Source organism: Priapulus caudatus, unplaced genomic scaffold (genome assembly GCF_000485595.1).
Source record: "Priapulus caudatus unplaced genomic scaffold, Priapulus_caudatus-5.0.1 Scaffold483, whole genome shotgun sequence".
NCBI lineage: Eukaryota > Metazoa > Priapulida > Priapulimorpha > Priapulimorphida > Priapulidae > Priapulus > Priapulus caudatus.
This window is the reverse complement of record NW_014577544.1, coordinates 88,752-96,058: the sequence shown is the minus strand read 5'-3', so window position 1 is coordinate 96,058 and position 7,307 is coordinate 88,752. Positions and strand designations below refer to the sequence as shown.

At 39.0% G+C, this 7,307-nt stretch overlaps 1 protein-coding gene across 1 annotated transcript in view; it reads left to right on the top strand.

Moving 5' to 3' along the window:
* Window positions 1–1,782: 1,782 nt before the first annotated feature.
* LOC106810889 overlaps window positions 1,783–7,307 on the top strand; it is a 10,020-nt gene continuing 4,495 nt past the window's right edge. Inside the window, exon 1 of the mRNA XM_014814361.1 lies at window positions 1,783–2,137. The gene's annotated coding sequence lies outside the window, so the exon portion shown is untranslated. The remainder of the gene's footprint in view (window positions 2,138–7,307) is intronic.

Sequence of the window (7,307 nt, the reverse complement as noted above, 5' to 3'; positions counted from 1 at the left end):
TAATCTTAATTGTAATCTTAGTCGTAATCTCAATCCTAATCATAATCATAATCATAAACTTAATCATAATTTTAATCTTAATCTTAATCTCAATCTTAATCTTAATCTTAATTGTAATCTTAGTCGTAATCTCAATCCTAATCATAACCATAGGCCTAATCATATACTTCAATAATAATATTTTTAATCATAGTCACAATCACAATCATAATCATAATCATTAACGTAATCGTGATCGTAATCGTGATCGTGATCGTGATCGTGATCGTGATCACGTATCTAATCGTCGATCGGTAATCGTTGCGTGCCCGTGCATGGTGCATCGTGATCATAATCATACCCAAATTCATAACCATATCCATAATCATAACCATAACCATGCATTGCTAGTACATATTCATATTCATATTCATATTCATATTCATATACACATTCATATTCATATTTATATTCATATTCATATACATATTCAATATTCATACTCATGTATACAAATTCATATTCATATCCATATTTAATATTCAGAAACCATATTCATAATTCATTTCATACTGCAATATCACATTCAATCTATTCATTCATATTCATATTCTAATAATTTTTCATACTCATATCACATATTCATATTCATATTCATATTTCATATTCATACTCATATACACATTCATATTCATATTTATATTCATATTCATATTCATAATATAACACAACTAATTGCTAAATATTATATTAGGCAATATATGTCCAAAAGACAAATGGCAGAAAATTCAGGAAACAGTCAAACATACGATCATTTTCTACACATATACACATACATAGCCTTTGAGTACTATTAAAGTTTTACATATAAATTAAACATGAAGCCTAGCTGAAGATGAAAGTAACTTACAGAAAAAAACCCGCGATTAAAACACTAAGTCGCCGTAGTGATCTTTGCTCAGCAGCGTTCAGCGTCGCTAATAATAGTCGCTTTAAACCCGGCGCACACGTGAGTTATTTTACTCAAATAAAATGACGCATGAGTCATTTTTACTCACGTGTGCGGCGGAATTTTCGTTGAGTATTTGACCATGGCGTCAATTTTTACTCAACGGTGTGCGGGGATTTTCGTTGATAATTGACTCATGCGTCATTTTACCTGGTAAAATGAACTCACGTGTGCGGCCCGGGCTTTTACGAGCTGAATAATTGATTTCAAAACATCCCTTCGTTTTTAATCGTTGCCAGATAATATCAAGTATTGCACGTATTCACCGTGTGCGCGACTTGTGGCTAGCTGCAAGCCGAAAGCCCGTACCCATCGCACCTCACGTGGAACTGTAACTGCTGGATCTGCCGCTAGAGTTTATCTCGTCGCTATGCTACAACGTGCTGCTCATACTCGCGTGCACAGTACTAATGTCCATCCAGGCTCGAAAACTCCCAGTTAATTAGCAATGAATCCGCACATACATAGTCAAGTAAGATAATATAGATTCTATATTATCTTACTCCTGATAATATCTATATAAAATGATAAAAACTAGATAGATAAAGAGACCGACCGACAGACATAGTGATAATTAGATAGATAGATAGATAAATAAATAAATAAATAAAAATAATAATTATCACTATGTCGGTCGGTCTCTTTCTCTATCTATAGTTTTTATCAGTTTGATTGGCTGTGAATGTACAGCGTGGCAAAGACCGGTCATGCAGGCATTCAGCAGGAGACATCGTGGAGCGACCAAGGAGCGGGTCTGCCGGTCGGGTTTCGGTGACGGCCGGCCTACACGTGCTCTTCACGGTGTTGTGTTAACAAACATAAACCCACTCGTCTGCCGGGACGTAACGAGATAGTGACTAGTGCCCATCTGTCCGGAAACGGGGACTATCATTCTTGTCCACTTTCGATGGCAGGCACGCAAGTATAGCCTGTAACGCAGCATGTGTCGTTGTTGGCGTAAATCTAGCGGAATAATTACAGACAGACTACGCGTGGTATAGAGTGCGAGACCACAGTTCGCTTCTTGTCAGCACACCGAGTGAGCGTGGGCTTGTGCTGTATACTTGTCAGATGCCAATCCACACAGAACGCGACGAAGAAGGAAACATGCAAGTCCATTTCGATGTGACGCGACGATAAGGAGAGGACGTACGTATCGATGCTAATTATAATATATGTAATCAAATAGAATTACGTTAGTTTTCCTTTAATTTCCTTTCTATTCCGTTTCTTCACCCCTACTCCCCTATTCATCTTCTCTAGCTTTTACCGTCGCCGTACAAACACCAATGCAGAACTAGCCGCTCCCGCACTCGCCGCTTCGAGTGTGCTGTGTCGCCATTGTAATGATATGCCTATATATATATAGCATATACATCAGGAGTTAATAAAGATAAATCACAAGAAAGACAATTTGTCTTTATTAACTCCTGATATACATATATATATATATCATTACAATGGCGACACAGCACACTCGAAGCGGCAAGTGCGGGAGCGGCTAGTTCTGAATTATGTAGTTTTTGGGAAAACAAGTTGATATACAGTGACACAACAGTGGAAGTTTAATTGAGGGGTAGTATTTGTGAATGTGCGTTCATATTATTTTCAGTTTTTACTGACTCTGTCTACAACAAAAACGACTGCATGTAAAACACTGCTGGCGGCCCTAGCCCTGCACATGACGAAAATTAGGACTATACTGACAAAATATTGACGCATCGCCGTTGTCTGCTATCTCACCTTAATGGTCGAATGCAAATCAATCGTTTCTGACAGATGAAGCTTATTTTTGTTTACGTGTCCTTCAATGATTGAAGCAATTATACGCGTTTAGGATAGATTCTGCTGATATGTACGTACGTTAAGCAATATATATATATATTATTATTATATATATTATATATATATATATATATATATATATTCATAAATATATATATGCGCATGGGTGCGTGCGTGCGCGCGCGTTTGCGTGTGCGTGCCTGAGCGCGTACGGTACGTGTATGTGCTTATTCGGTCTTGCATAAAAAAAATCTTGCGTAACAAGACATTTATAATGGGGAAAATGGAAAAAGTCTTCATATGATCGAAACAGATGGAAAAGATATAAAATTACCATATATTAGATATAGACCGCGCATGTTTTGCGGGATATAGCTTATTATCTTCGGTGAATAATGACAGATCTTATTTAGTCTGTCAACAAAGGCTGTCATGATTCACCCCCTGTTATTACGTATATATTCCATATACCATATATACCATTTGTATGTTTTCTGTTCTCCTATATTCTGCATCCCTACAATATGAGGGGCTATATAGGCCTATACAGGCGCAAATAGCAGTAAGTACTTTGATAAGAGAAACCTCGATTCTCTTAGATTTGTCTCGATACAGACAAATGAATGTGTAGGTATGTAGGTGTGTAACTCCCAGGAGAGTGCACAAGAGCAAGAGTTTATTTAAGAACGGTGGATTAGCTGTAAACATTAGCTTGTACTCAGCCTTTACCTCAGTGAACGGACAACGCATTCGCACCTGAGATAACCATAACAGTCAAGTGTGCGGACTTTTACACGTTATCGCAGGTGGTGTGTGCACAGCTAATACCTCTCGAATACAAGCTGAAAGCAATGGATTGTTGACACAAGTCCCGCGGTCATCATCTGCACCATGGTTCTGTAAGGGGCTCACAGTATGTGTAGCATCAGATAGCACGCTTTATTGATGCAGTCGCCGGCTGTTGTAACTACAAAGTCACGAGGCTCGGATATACCTTACGTTTACTGAATATAGCTAGCTTACTTGACATCGCATGTATAATTAGCTATGACTAATAACGTTCACACATGTGCGTATCAGTTCACTAAATATACGATAATGTGTTCATTGTATTTGTGAATTTAATATATCAGCAATAATAAAATGATTAGTTTGGGTGAAATATCTGCACGCATCATTATACGATATTGTGAAAAGCCTTTGATTCGACACTGTTGTTCATTTTGTTCATGATAGACCTGCAGAGCACATTGTTGCTTGGTGTAACATCCTTGGTGAGGCAAGCAAGTAAATGCTTAACTATATTTATCAATATACTATGATCCATCATAAACATACTATATAGTAATGACGGCAATCATTTACTTAAATAACCTAAAAATTCCAGTTTTGAATGTAAGCCAACAAAAGTGTATTTGAACACAAACTTAACAAACCATAAATAACATGAACCGCTTCTGGCTAATGGGTTAAATAACACAAATAAATAGGAACAGCTATAAGAATAATAAAGATAAATTCAATACGTTTATTTAGAACAATTTAGCCAAGTTTGTGAATTAGTTTTAAATAGCAAGTAATTTCACTTCGTTCGCTTTACGATTTACCATGTTACAGTTTGCACAGTGGTGAACTAAAACCTGTCGCAAACTGCACCAAAAAACTACACGCCGGTAAATTGTGAGATTTTGACGTGGGATTTTCCTAAGACGAAGATACATTGCACAAATATTTGACGTACACATAACCTGATTATTCTCCTATCCGAGTGGTTCAGCGGATCAATAAATTCTATTTGTATATTATAATGAGAAAATGAAATAAATGGAGCGATGCAGAAGAGAGGGTGTAAAATTAAATTGACGCACAACCAACGTCACACACTCTCCCTCTTCCCCTCTCGCTCTCTCTCTCTTACGTGTGCGGCGGATTTTCGTTGAGTAATTTGACTCATGCGTCATTTTACTTGAGTGAAATAACTCACGTGTGCGCCGGGCTTAAAGCGACTATAATTTAACGAGCAAATAATGATTTCAAAACATCTCTTCGTTTTAATCGTTGCAGATAATATCAAGTATTGTCACGTATTCCCGTGTGCCGACTGTGGCTAGGCTGCACCAGCCCGTACCCATGCTACCTCACGTGGAACTGTACTGCTGGATGCTGCCGCTAGAGTTTATCTCGTCGCTATGCTACAACGTGCTGCTCATACTCGCGTGCACGTACTATGCCATCCAGGCTCGAAAACTCCCAGTTAATTACAATGAATCGCACTACATAGTCATCTGCGTGTACACAACCGTTATCATGTGGTTATCTTTCATTCCCACCTACTATATGACAGCTCGCGCTGACTATAAAGTCGTTCTTTTGTCCACGGCCATCATCATTAACGCGTTTGTCACGATGGGATGCCAATTCGTCGTAAAGCTGGTCATAGTGTATTACGTGGCAGAGGGGCAATCAACACAGGGTACCAGTGACCGTGTATCGGCCGTTGAGCACAGGCCTACCGTAAGCACATTGTCAAATCGCGTAGCGATGGCTTCGATAGAAGAAGGACGGCTCGAAGAACCGCAAATAGTTCAACCCGAATTGCCACGGCTTCGGCTAGCGCCAACACCTCGAGCAGCATCCCAGTCTGTGGTGCAGGTACATTCAGCTCAGTCAAGTTTGCAAATAGTTCGATAGTAATGATTATTTATTTATTTATTTATTTATTTATTTATATATACGGCCGCTTTTACAGGTACATTGTCATGAAATATACAACGGATTGGAATATGGCACTTTATGCTACTGTTGTATTGTACATTGTGCGTTGTAATTAACCAGTAGCGCTTCTAGCCAGGCGAGGCAGTGGAACTAATTGGCCTGTGTTCTGGCCTTGTGGTTCGTTGTTGTGTTGGTAATGACGCGGGATGTACAGCACTATATATTTGCGTAGCCTCGTCGCGTCTCCTAGCCCCGCCAATGTCCGGTCGGATTGAAATGTCGCCGGGTGGTTTTCGGAAACGTATAAATAGGCACGGGCGAAAGATCATAGGTTATTTATTACCCAGAGGAAGAGACGAGAGACGATGTAGTGGAGATAGACGAAAACAGAGATGACGGGACGTAGGCACGGTCAGGGGAGGGGATATATTTTGTATTGTGTTTACTAATAAAGTCAGTCCTCAAGAGCAAATTCTGCGACTACATCGTCTTTACTCTTTGCTACAATCTGCTACGACTCTACGAGACACGGAGATCTTCAACTTTTGGAACTACAATACTACCTTCAACGCCAGTAGTTTTATTCATGTTTAAATTAATTTGAAATAGACGATTTGTGATATTATGTTCACATGCACCGCAAACTGTACTGTTCACATTACATTACACCAGTTTGCGACGCGCATCTGCTTAAAATTTCAAAGCAAAAATCCCTTGCATTGTTTTACTTAATACACGATATACCGCCATAGTTATAAGTGACAGTGTTCGCCACAATCCTAGTCGTGTAAGATACGGATATGCTTTTGAACTTGAGTGTGTGCGTCTCCGCTCCTTTAGGCAGCTATTAGGTGTACACTAATGCGCTTAGCAGTTGGGAAAAACCTGTCTAGAATAATAGCAGTAACCGATCGAAACTAGTTTATGATATAAATACACGTTCTACAATTTGCTTGATCGCGCATTGTCGGGCGATAAAGCATAGTATTTCAAAATACGCGGATAGAAGTAGCCTGATACTGAAAACTAGTCGTGCACACAAGGGTGGGTAAGCCTAGCCAGGCATAGCAAAGAAATATATACTTATATAACCATTTAAAGCTTTCAATCAGGTGTTTTCCACCAATTTTCTGTGCACTTAGTTCCGGAATATTACAACAGTCCATTTGGTTTATTATTACACAGGGGGCGATATTTTACGATTTACACTACTGCATCTCCTACTCTTTCAAACTCCATATGAATTATATGCTTTATTATGCGACGATCGGACAATTTTGCTATCCTACGGATTGTACACAGTATGGGGCCTCTCAATTGAGAACAGGTAGAGTCGGTGAAGCACATTACAGGCGTGCATTTAGCCTTGCAAGCATTGATTATTTTTCTTATCTAATAATAATAATTATCTCTTAACAATTAAATTTTTAGCATGCATAATATTAATATATGCATGATAATTATTTATGCGCATCATTTATATATCGATACAATATTGTAGTTTTAAAGTATTGATGGCTGGTATTTATTCTTCATCTGCCAAGCAATTTCTCCTATGATGCCTAAATTACTGTGTTCCATTAGAATCTATTTGTGGATCACGACAATTAGACGCAGATCCCACTATATAGAATACTGTGTTCGTCTTTCCGGTACTAGTTAGTACGATTACCTACAACGCAGAGAGACGACACAGCTGCTAACCTGGCGGTCGATAAACACACACTCACGCACTCGCGCACGCACGCACGCACACACACACACACACACACACACACACACACACACACACACACACACACACACACACACACACTAC